Raw genomic sequence first — 12,749 nt, 5'->3', positions numbered from 1 at the left:
AACAGAAAGACTAAAAATGGTCAAATTGCTAGTACTTTTAGTATTTTAATACCCATTTTGGATCTCTGCTGCTTATGACCTGATTTATTTTAGCAGTTCTTACAGAATGCTTATAGAACCTTGAACTGGAAAGCTTTGAAGTTGTTCTGATAATTGTATCTTTTAAAAAGTTAAACCTCAAGCCTATGTTTTTTTTTTCCCCCTTTTTTCTTCTTTTTGGAATTACTATGTATTTGTGAGCTTACGAGTTTCACCAATTTTTTACCTTATTCTTCAACTAAGAAAGTTTCTTTTATGATATCCACCCAGACATACAAAGTAGTTAAGTGTCTGTTGAAGACTTAATGTGTTACACAGATGTGAGTTCTTTCTAATTTACGTATAGTTCATTTTGTTGCCATTGTTGTTCAGGGTTTTGATATGCTGAGTCGACATACATAATTACTAGAATTAGAGTCCGTCTGCATTAGGGTTGATCGATATGACTAAGTTCCAGACACCAGCGTTCTGTTAGGGATGTGAGACTAAATTAATAAATTGACTCCTGCAGATGGCTAGAAAACTTTTACACAAATGAATTTTTCTGATGTGTTGTAGAGAAAAGGTATGTATTTTGATAATAAAATACTTCATTAGAACCATAAGTTATTGAGATTTATAGAAATTAATGCCCAGCCAGGGAATTGGTAATATTTGGTTAATATTTCACAAAAGTAATAATTTACTCAAGTTTATTGTAGGAACAGAAGCCCAGGTATTTTTATAGTTAATTACAAGTTTATGTAGTTGGGTTCCTGGTTAATTTTGACTGAGGTCGAGGAATGAATTTCATAGTAAAAGTTCCAGAGGTCGAGGCATGAATGTGGAAGGGTTGTTAGAGGGTTTTTCTCAGTTGTGTGCCTGTTTCCAAAATGTAGTACTTGGGTTCTATAATGTTTAAGAATACTGGATTAAACCAGATTTTGTGGTATGGGAATGTCATCATTTTTAACAGATGAATCAAGAGCATGCATTCTTTCCCAAGCCTATTTATCTTTAGTTTGCCTTTTTCCTCCCTCCTGTTGGGAATACTGGGGAGACCTAGTGTTGCACCGGATCAGTTTAAGGGAAGCCATCTTAGTACAGGTTGAGAGTAGAAATCGTTTAGTACAGGGACAGCAGAATATATTTTCATGGATTCCTTTTATGAAAGGGGCCATATTATCTAAGAAAATGCCACCTGCTCGTGCTTTAGTGAAAATTAAATTCAGTAAATGAGAGGGGTTGATGAAGACCTTTCTTTGTTAGTGGTAGCCAGGAACTTCGCTGTGGTTCCACTGGAGAGGGAATACGAAAATATGATCAGAGTTCACCCTTTGTTATCTCTAACTGCGATTTTCCGCCAGCGTGCTGCAAGAATGTTTAAGGTACACACTACCTGACGGTTTAGTCAGGGGCACTGACCTCTTTTCCCTTACACTGTCAAATAACAAAATGACAACAGCCAACACAACAGCCATCTGATGTAGATAATCAAAATCACACCTATTTTGTGTCACATCAGCAAAACGTGTATTTTTTGGTGTGCCGCAGAATTTTAGTAATTAACTTTTGTGGGCCGTGGGATGAGAGAGGTGGTAAATTGCTGATCCATAAGGGTTTGGTTGTTGAACCCAGCACGCCTTCATTTCAGCCTCCTGCTCCAGCCAGCTCGGTGGTGGGGCCCGGCGCCCCACTCCTCTATCCCTCCCGCGTGCCACCGAGGGTCCATTGATCACCTTGCTGTCTGAGCGTTTCTGAGGAGATGCTCTGCACTCTGAAATCGGGCTTAGATCTAAAGCTTTCCTTTAAGATCATTATTTGAGTTGACTCTTACGGGCAGTAGTTCTGATAATAAGTGTTTGGGGAACTGTTTTTCTAGTAGTAAGTAAACTTTTGTGGATTTTCAGTGTTTGTGCTAGAGGTGTAATATCACCATCACTCTTTACTTTCTAGAAGGATCCAGAATCTTAGTCTCTTCGTGAACTTCTGTTCTTAAGCAGAAATGCATCCTTTAGTAACCTCCCTACTCCCTGTGTTAGAGTCTTTTCATTCTTGCTCAGTTGCTGATCTACTTGTTCATGTCTGCTCGGAGGGTGAGGGTGCTGTGGGAGCAGCAGACACTTGCTCAGTGCTGGTGACAGGCCATGCACTGCGCTAGGTCCTGGGACAGCAGAGATGAAAGACTGGCACGTTCTCATGGACTTTGTCCAGGGTCTCTTGGAGGAGAGACGACTTTGCCACTCAGAGAGGCAAACTCGTGGCTGAGCCGAGTGTATGGGGGTGCATGGTACCATGGGAATGTGAAACTGGGGGGTTTTGTAGAAGTCAAACTGGTTGGTTGAGGGGGTGGTAGAGGGAGTGAGTCCTGAAGTTTGAGCAGGGGTTGACTTGAAGACATCAGGAAAACACGTCTAGGAGTAGGGCCCTGAGTCCAGTTACCATCATCCTGGTGGGGAGAGCAAGGCAGGCAGGAAGATGTGGGAGAAGACTGCTTATTGTGTGGATTTTACCAGTGCGCACAGGAGCGTTTCTTCCCCAGTGTCCGATGCTGCCTGCCTGGTCAACCTGAGCGCGTCACACAGGCAGCCTGGATGGCCAGCTGCTTTTGCGAGCCTGAGCCCCAAGTCCCACCACAGCGGGCGGACACAGCCCTGAGCAAGCGGATGCTGCCTCTACCAGGAGGGGTATTTTCTCCTGTCACCCCAGGCCTCATGGCCCGATGCCTTTTAGCCGTCCTGCTTCCCTCCTGTGTACCACCTTCTGAGGCCACGGGCCCTGCCTTTGAAGTCCTGACCTAAGTAGAGGCGGCTCCTGCTTGTTCAGGAGAAATGAAGCAGTTGGGAACACTGGGTCGTCAGCCCTGGATGAGTCCCAGCTCTTCCATTCACTCTGCAGCTCAGGAGGTTGAGAAGTCACTTTCCCTTTCTGTCAGTGGTCATGTTGTTTTATTTACTGATGGACTGATTTTATCATTCAAGATAGTTTTATTTAACACATTAAAACTTCACAGGCTACAGTATAACTGCCCAGCCTTCCAGCTACCACTGACACTTTTCCCAGCATAGAGAGGCCAACATGTTGGGATTAACTGATTCTGTTTTTAACCTTTATTAAAAAAGAGCTTTCTGGTAGTTAGAACAAATAATCTCTCATTTGTTGCTTGAAAGTGTAAAATGGGATCATTGGTTTCTAGGCTTGCTGCTTAGCAACCTGCTGCACTTCCTGCCTTCCCTCCTGTTGTAAAGTGCAGTGGACCCGACCCGGGAGTGGGCTGATGAGGGATGGGAACGTGACAGAGGTGTGCACGGGGGTTGCTCAGGAGTGATGCGCACCACAGGCCAAGAAGTTTCTGTGTCTGGATGCTTGGGCGTAGCCTGAAGCATGGGAGGTTACCGTGTGCTCCCACACCCCGGCTTGTTTGCTGGAGTCTGGGTGCAGAGTAAGGCATCCACACCCCGGCACCAACAGGCCAGGCGTTTCTCTAGGACTCACTGTGACAGACAGAAGGTGCTGCTCGCTCCCAGCTTTCACTGCATAAGTAGTTTTTACTGTATTGCCATCAGATCTGCATAAAGTGGAACTCCCTTTGAAGACAGTAGCATATTCTAACTCCTGAGCATTACAGGAGGTTTTTCTTTATCTGGATTGGGATTCAGTTCTTCAGACGTGAAAGGTATCAAACATTCGGCTATTGCAGCACATTGGGCTGAATGTCTTATAAATTCCCCTTGTTTATTGCCAGCTACTAGCTTAGGCCAGGTCAGTCCTTCATTCTTCTTAATCAAGGAAATCTCTGAGTTTTCCTTTTATTATTATCATTCTTATTCTGCTTTCATGATCAGTAGATGAACAGAGATTTCCTTCCCAAACCTCTGGCCCTTCAGCACAGTGTTGATGGGATCAGGCAAAAACTCTGCTTGAATGTCCTCCTAGTACTGACTTCTTGAAGCCGAATCGTGGTTGTCACACTGTCTTCAGTGTGTTGCCAGTAGTACAGAGGCTCTTTGATTTTTTGGAAATCATGTCGTCATCCTCGTTTTCTTCATTGTCTTGACCAGCTAGAACAAATGTGAAGGATTTGAGGAGACAATCATTAGACCCTTTCTGCTGGGCTCACTAGCAGTATAATGTGGTCCTGATTTCCCATGGAGAATATCACGCTTAATAATTTCATAGTTTTTATTTTTCTTACTGACAGTGACACGCCTCAAGGTAATGAAGAAACCACTACCTCTCATGTCCAATTCTTCTTTGTCTGTTCAGCAAAGGGTAGCTTTTGAATGTTCTTCAGCTTTCAGCAGTGAGATCCTAGGAGTTATGATGCAAGGATCCCCAGCTCTTCATTAAACATGGTCTCCCATTTTTCAGACGCACTGTTTCCACACCTGTTCCAATGAGATACACTCTTCCAGCTCCACCTGACAGGGGACCCAGGCAGAAGATGTGAAACGGATGGCTGCACAGAGGCAACTGTCGCACACCATTGCATCTGTAGGCAGTCCACGTTCCTCTCGTGGGCTGTCCTAAGGCAGTGTCCAGCACCCCTGGGAAATTCATGATCCTTTCAGGGTCATCAGTGTAGTAGTAGACGTCGTTTTGATGCCGTGAGTCACAGAATGGGTGACTACACATTCCAAAAGCACGCTTCTGTTCCAGCGTGTATCGATCCATCTCAGTGTTTTCCTTCTGCGTCAAGTTCCAGCCGGTAACAGGGCAGTGGCTCAAGGGACGGTTTGTAACCCTCGGATCAGGGATCCAGCGGAGATCTCCTCACCTGCAGGGAGCACTCAGTGGCCGCTCCACGGCCTTCTGGACCCTAGCGTGAGAATTCACGAAGCTCTTGTTGAAAGGTCTGCGCTTCCCTTGTAGAATGGAGGCTGGGAGGCCACGTGGCTCCCATCCCAGAAAACACTGCCTCGTGTTCTTATTTTATAGTAAAGATGGTTTTCTCATCTGGAGAAGCATATTGTAATAACTTCCTCTGGGATTCGTTTCGAGGTTTAAATGTATACAGGTATACCTTGTTTAGTGTTGTTCCTTTCAGTACGTTTAATTGTCACACTGAATTCATTGTAAAAGCTACTGCAGAAATATTTTTACATTAAACAATGTTTTGTAAACTTTTTATAGGGAACAGAAAACACCATTTTGTTAAGTTGGTAGTATTCGGTGTGAACACTTACATAGATAGGTGGGTATTAATCTCCTTACCCTGGTACCTTCTTTGTGGTGAGAGACAATAAAGTCTCATTTTATCCTAATATTTTGTCAGCATAGTCAGCCATTTAAAGAAATATCACCTGAGGATATGTTTATTGACTTTGCAGAGGGAGGATGGGGGTGGGGGAGAGGGGAGAGAAAAAGAAAGAAAAAGAAACATCCATTGAGAGAGGCATAAATCAGTTCCCTCCCACACGCACCTGACGGGATCTAACCTGCAACCTTTTGGTGTAAGGGATGATGCTTCAACCAACTGAGCCACCCAGCCAGGGCCATGATCAGCATTTTGATGCTAATATACTTCAAGAAAAATTAATTATGGCAACAGAACACCTATTAATAGGTGTCAGGAAATTTTAATGCATATTAAGTAAAAGTTTATCTTACTAGATTTATTGAAAATCCATTGCCCTAATAAACTCAATAAAAATTTAAAAATAAGTAAATAAAAAGAAAATCCATTGCAGGGTACATGATATGTTTGGTGTAAAGCTATAATTAAACTCCATTAGTTTAGGTTTGTACTTCATTAAAGAGTTTATCTAAAATTCTAAAATACACACATACCTTAGCAGGAGCATTTGAGATCTTGCTTCCGGAAATATGTCATCAGTTTGGCTCAAATAAACTAAAAAAATTCTCTAAAAAAACAATGTAAAAGAAAATATTTTAGTGATTTTGATAATATCTGTGACGTGTCTTTTAAAGTTAGTCTGCCAGTGGTCACACAGTTAATGCTGTGATCACAAAACTCCTGAGACTTATTCTGAAAGAAGCCTAGAAAGAGTTACTCAGGAACTTAGATCAGAAGTAACCCCAAAACTGTTGTGTCATTTTTAACAATAACGGTAACACATCTTGTTTCAAAGTGGTTTAATATGATCACATGCTAAAAATAGAAAAGCCCTGGTCGGTTTGCTTGGATGGTTTAGAGCATCCTCCCCATGCATGGTCGGTTTGCTCGGATGGTTTAGAGCATCCTCCCCATGCACCAAGGTGGTGGGTTCGATCCCCGGGCAGGGCACGTGCAGGAGTCAACCAGTGAATGCATAAACAAGTGTAACAACCCATCGATCTTTCTCTCTCTCCCCCTCCCTCTCCCTTCTTTCCTCCTTCTCCCCCTGTCTAAAATCGATAAATTAAAAAAATAAAAGAATAGGAGAAAACAAACCAGTTAGGAAATAATGATATTTTGTTAATTACATGGTAAAAGTTTGTACCATGAAATTTCAGTTTGATTGTATATACTCTTTTCACTTGTAGGTCCATGTGTAATGCTGTAGTTACATGTGACTCATGCACAAAAGCAAACTAATTTCCTGTAAATTTAACAGTCTCTCAGATGTAGTACAATGTAGCCTCTAATTTCTATGTACCTTCATCAATACAATTTGAATCCCTTTAATTTTAACAAGATTATTATCAGTATAGAATGCGTTTCACTACTCTTAACTTCTGACTCCTCCTCAGTGTCTTTGTGGACTGACCAACCACCAATTTTTTTTAACACAGATACAATTTATACACACACACACATATATATGTATATATATGTTTTTCATTACTTTGAGAAAAAAGGTTATTTCCTTTTATTTAATGATAGACGATTTGAATTCATTCATATGAAAACAACCTACTATGTTTGATAACATGCTGTAATTGGTGTTTAGATATTTCCTTGATGGGTACTTTTCTGCTGGCTGTTGGCAGAGTTTTAGTTTGCTGTATCAGTTTTGAGGTCTTAATAATAGATTGGTTTAAATCTTCAGTGAATTTCCAATCTTCTATATAAATTCAACATTCAAATTTTATTTTCTTAGTTATCTTAGTATTTCTGTCATTATTCATTGGATTGTCTAGTTAGTTCATCCCTCCCCCCTCCCCTCACTGTGCCAAACCTCATTTGATCTTTAATTCTAAGTTTTGATTTTTTTTCCAGGTCTTTTTCTTGATGGATGTTTCTTTTAGTGTTGTTCTTCTTGTCTTTCCTGCTTCTCATGTTCCTCTGTGAGTGATTGTTCCCACTTTTATTTTAAATACCTGTTTTAAAATCTTAACCACTTCTGGTCTGGATGAAACTAAAGTTTTATTTGAAATTTTAGAATGGTGTTTTACTGTGAATAAATTGAAGATACATTCATTTGTAATACTGAGGAATTAAAGTTCTTGAAGATTTTTATTTTAATTGGAGACAAAAACCATACAATAGAACTCAGATAATTGTCTCCTATTGAGGTTGTCAGAGTTTTTGTTGTCATGAAAAGTCTACGTTCAGATTTTTGTGTAGTGTGTAAGATCAAGCATAGTTACTTTGATATCAGGTCAGTCTGACACTTTTACAAATTACAATTTGAGTCAGGAATAATTCAGTTTTTTATCGTCATCTTCAAACACTGAATGAATTTTGAACACTATCAGTCTAATTATTTACTTCCCTAGATTTGATATTTTTAGGTTCTTCAGTTTTCTTACAGTGTCTTTTTGTCATCTCTGTCTTATATGTGTTGCCATAAACATCCTGGAATTGGATTTTTGTATAATTTAATATATCAAACTTGAGAACTAAGATTAAGCAGGTCCTCAGGCTTTTCAAAAAAAATTTAACTTCTATGCAGAAGGCTTTTAGTTTTCTTTATTAGGAAACCCCAAAATTCAGCTTTTAATATGATAGAATTTAAAAATTTATCTTAAAAAGCTGTATAAAATACTTAACATCTTTAGGATCTGTTGACTTTTAACATAGAGCTGTCATAACCGTTCTGATAGTAAATTTGTGGGTACATTATAATTTATCAAGAACTTTGGTATATATTGTCAGATTTTTCCCCCTTCAGTTACTTTAATAGAAAAAAGCATTTAAAACTTCAGTTATTTGAGTTGGGGAACTTTTTTAAAAATCTGGATTAAATGTAATGGATATCATTGATCTAATGCCTTCTAATAAATTAATGGATATCAGTTTTCAGGAGACCTGTGGTACACATTTGATTTATTTATAAACTTTGAGTCATTATTAGTACTTTTGAAAAGCTTATGTAATCTTTTTAAAGCTTCAGGCACCAGTATAAAGGTAATAGTGTGGTAGATGCTACAAAAACACGCTTCAGTATGGCATCCGGGGGTCATCGCGTGTGGGTTTGGTGTCGGGTCTCCTCGTAGACCACTGTGCCCACTCCGCAGTCACGCAGCCTGATGCTGGGGGCCTGAAGGGCTGCCACCTGCTTCGTGCTAGTGGAGCAGCGCGAAGCGTGTGTCCCTGCTGCTGGGAGTCCTGAGCAGAAGGTGGTGATTTCAACAGCATACGGTGTTTGGAGAACAAAGTTACAAGGCTTTTTTTTTTTCCCCCTGTCAGTCCAGCTGAGGAAGCGCTTTGCAAAGACAGAGGAGCCTGTTGAGTTTGGTGGCAGGTGAGGTGAGCAGGACGGTGTAATGGGCAGGGAAGCCACCTTCCTGCAAGTTGCAGACCTTGTCAGTGTTTCTGCCTACATATGCTAAGCGGGAGAGGTGGGCGGCCCCCACACAGATGCAGAGGGTGGCTTTTTAGTTAGTTCTGTGACAGCCTGAGAACCATCTTGTACAGTCCAGTTGCCTAAATACGGCGATGCCTCCCCCATCCGCTTTTTCCCTTCTTACCAGTCCTGAGGACTAAGGGACCTGGCACTGCATTGTCCGCGTGTATCTGCACCTACCCACCTTTCCTCCTCCTCCCGCCTGTTCTTCTGAATTGTCAGGGGTCCCTCAGTGTGAAGCTGAAACTTAATCAGCACCTACTAGCTTAAGACTGCAACTTACTATTTCTTCTAAACAATTGCTATCTAATGATTTCTGGTGCCAAGATAGGCTAATTTGATCAAAGACGGCTGAAGAAGGAGAAATAGTTTTTGTTTTCTTGGCGATTAGTGCTGTCAGGCAGGGAGTGTGTACTCAAAAAGATACGAGTGATTCCAGAGCAGGTATTAATGATGCCGCCGTCTTCCCTGAGCCAGACAGGGAAGAAGGGACATCCTCATTAGCCTCATCGAGTCGTGCCACCTGGTCTAGGACACCTGTCAACCTGGAGAAAGGGGCATCTTTCCTTCATTTGTTCTGCAACCCACGGTGCCTCTTTGTAATTCACTTCCCTTTAAGGGGCTTCTTTTTGTAAAGCAACTACTGAATGCCTTTGATATCCCCCCCCCTTTTTTCTTTAATTTTGAGAAACTTCAGACACAAACATAGAGAATTGTAATCAGTATGATTTTCTATCAGCCCATCACACAGATTCTGTAATTACCATTTTCAAACCCCTCTTACTTCATCTGTCCCACATCTCTTGTTTCCTGAAGTATTGTAAAGCAAAATCCAGACACTGATGTTTTATGCCTACATACTTTGCACTTCTAAAAATTATGGAGTGTTTTTTTTTTTTTTTTAACCTAGCCACAGAGGCATAATCTCACATAACAAATAATTTTTTGGTATCCTTTCAGTTCATTTTCCAGTTTCTTTGATTTTTCTGAAAAATGTCTCTTTGGAGTTCATTTGTGGAAATAGAGTCCAAACAAGCACCAAAAGTTGCATTTAGTTGTTAGGAATCTTAACTTTCTTTTCCTCTAGATTAAAGGTTCATAATCTTTTTTTATGTCACGGACCCTTTTGGTGGACTGGTGAACCCTATGAGTCTCTCCGAATGTTTTTAATGCGTAATATAAAATACAAAAGATGACAAAACCAGTTCTAATGAAGTAAAGTTATCAAGGTATTTTAAAAATGCAAGTGATGACATGGTAGTTTGTACTTCTTTGTGAATGCATTACATAAGAAGACTCAGTGAAAAATCTAATAAATGCCAGGAATTTAAAGTATGAGGATATACATTACTTCAAATACATGTAGCAGTGGTGATAGGAAAATAACTGATTTCTGTTGAAGACAAAGTCACAGCCATTGTTCATAGTCCTGTTGTTTCTTGCCTACATTCACGAAGGATGGAAATGCTAATTTCTGTTAGAAGTTGGTGAAAATAAAATTGTAAAATGTCTTTCCACATTCAAGTTAGGGGCCCTCTGAATTCTATCCACAATGCCCTACTCTACTATAAAGGTTTTGAGAAAGGTTCTTGCTACAGTCCTGTTTCACTGGCTTTTTTCTGCTTTTCTACCAACTTGTCAGGTTCTTCTCAGCCTCCGGGCCTTTGTCTTTGCAGTTCTGTTTGCCTGCATCCTCCTCCTCCTTGCTCTAATAAGACTGGCGCTCATCATTCATATCTCAATTCAGAGGTTACTTTCTTAGGAAGACTCCCCAGTGTATTCTTCTAGTAGTCTTCCTGTCTGTGTATGTGCTTGAATGATTTCTTAGAACACGAGGATCTGAAGGCAAGGGCCACATCTTGCTCTGCACTGTGCCTCGTACAGAGAGCAGTACTTGGCACATGGGTGTCACTTGAAAAATGTTTGTTAAAAGAATGATTCTTAACCTCATGGTACACATTCCATTTCTAGTTACTTTCCATACGTTCATGTGTGTGGAGTAGTAGTTAAAACCCTTAATGTTGGTGCTATAACATGGAGGTCCTCAGTGCCACTGGACAGTTCCTTTATATGTTTCTGGTGGCTGTCTATTACATTATCCCTGGGAGTCGGGTCTCACACAGTGTTTCTTTCTCAGTCCATGGGCACTGTCCTCCCCTCAGTGCCCGGCTTGGGACCGACCCTTGGCACCATCTCTGCCCCGTGTTTCCTCTCCCTCGTCTGCAGTGTCTGGACAGCATGATGCCCGCTGCCCTTCCCAGCCTCTCTGGAATCTCTTATCTCGTATCCCTAGCGTTCTTCCTGGTCCAGACCATTTTATATCTACCCTGGACTGCAGCAGTCTCACAGTCGGTCTTCTCACATCCCCCCTGTGTCTCCGCCGTTTGTTCTGCATGTTGCTTCAAGCTCTTAAGAACTAGAAGCTACTAGGCTGCTGCTTTTTTCTATTTTCCAAACATTGCTGTTTCTTTACAGGCTTTCCATCATTTCTGGGGATAAAAACCATCGTTCTTAACAGGTGCCACAAGTCTTGTGGTTTTACCTGTCCCTGTCTTCTACCTTTCTGGCATCAGCGCATACCAGTCTTACTCTATTTTTTTGTGCCATGGTTTTTTCCCACCTTGGGGTCATTGTACCAGTTGTTCCTCGTCCTGTAATCGTGCCCGTGTCACCAGATTAGCATCTAGTCACCACTGAGATGTTAGCTTGAATATTTTCTCTGAGAAGGCTCTTCTGACCCTCAGCAGCACAGACAAGGTCTGGCCCCCTGTTCCATGCTTTATGGCAGATACCCCAGTTACCTTTCTGTGCACTTGGAGATTTGACGTGTGGCTTTCTCTGTGCAGGGAGTATTGTCTCAACAACGTAGTGGTGGTTTTTGTTCATAGGTCTCCTTACAGTTCATGTCTCAGTGCCTAGGCTCACAGGCAATAGTTCTCGGATGCGTACACTTTTGGGTGTTTCTTTAATCTTGAGGAGTATCGGGCTCAAGGGTTTCTATTAGCCTAATGGTAGAGTTCTAGAACATGGTAAAACATTTATTGGTTGCAAACATCTTTTCCCAGTTTGTCATTTGTCTTCTGATTTTATGTTTTTATTGCCATGCAACAGATTTTTCCAAAATTTTATGTAATCACAATTACAAATCTCTCAATGTTTCTGAGTTTTGTCATATTGAGGAAAATTTCTCCTTCTCCCAGGTTAGAAAGGAATTCACATTTTCCCCTCTAGAACTGGTTTGTTTCATTATTAACATTAAGATATTTGATCTGTTTGAAGATTATTCTGATACATGGTTGAGGAACAGATCTAATCATTTTTCTTATGGCTATTCAGTTACCTAAACATCGTTTACTGAATTCAGACCATGTCTTGTCTAGTTGCCATCATAGTGTCAGCACCTGGCAAATTGTAGTCTCTTAAAAAATGTTTGAATGATTGAAAAATTCTCTCTTAAAAGATCTAGTGCATTATGTTCCAGTTAAAGGTGAGATCATCTGGTATTTGTCCCTCACTGCCTGGCTTATTTCACTTAGCATAATGCTCTCCAGTTCCATCCATATGCTGTCGCAAAGAGTATAAGCTCCTCCTTTCTCCTTTCTCTCTGCTGTGTAGAATTCCATTGTGTAAATGTACCATAGTTTTTTGATCCACTCATTTGCTGATATGATCTCACCTTTAACTGGAACATAATCAACAAAAGAAAAAGCCAACAAAACATAACCAGAGTCATCGAAATTAAGAACAATCTAACAATAGCCAGAGGAGAGGGGGGAGGGACAGTGGGGAGAAGGGCTTTCAGGAACTACTATAGAGGACACTTGGACAAAACCAAGGGGGAGGATGGAAGCAAGGGAGGGAGGTGGGTTTGGATGGGTTGGTGGGGAGGGGGAGAAGAAAATGCAGACAACTGTAATTGAACAACAATAAAATAATTTAGAAAAGAAAGATCTAGTCCAATCACTTTATTAAAGTTTTGGTTATCTTCTATAACTCTAG

General features: G+C 41.0%; 1 protein-coding gene and 1 pseudogene across 2 annotated transcripts in view; one reads left to right on the top strand and one right to left on the bottom strand.

The window, feature by feature from the left end:
* CDC73 (cell division cycle 73) overlaps positions 1–12,749 on the top strand; it is an 82,359-nt gene that overhangs the window by 27,208 nt on the left and 42,402 nt on the right. The gene's annotated exons all lie outside the window — the stretch shown is intronic.
* Positions 1,945–4,775, bottom strand: LOC112318914 (nudC domain-containing protein 1 pseudogene; annotated as a pseudogene).

This window comes from Desmodus rotundus, chromosome 10 (genome assembly GCF_022682495.2).
Source record: "Desmodus rotundus isolate HL8 chromosome 10, HLdesRot8A.1, whole genome shotgun sequence".
Taxonomy (NCBI): Eukaryota; Metazoa; Chordata; class Mammalia; order Chiroptera; family Phyllostomidae; genus Desmodus; species Desmodus rotundus.
The sequence above is the reverse complement of the archived record's forward strand: the minus strand, read 5'-3'. Positions and strand labels throughout refer to the sequence as shown.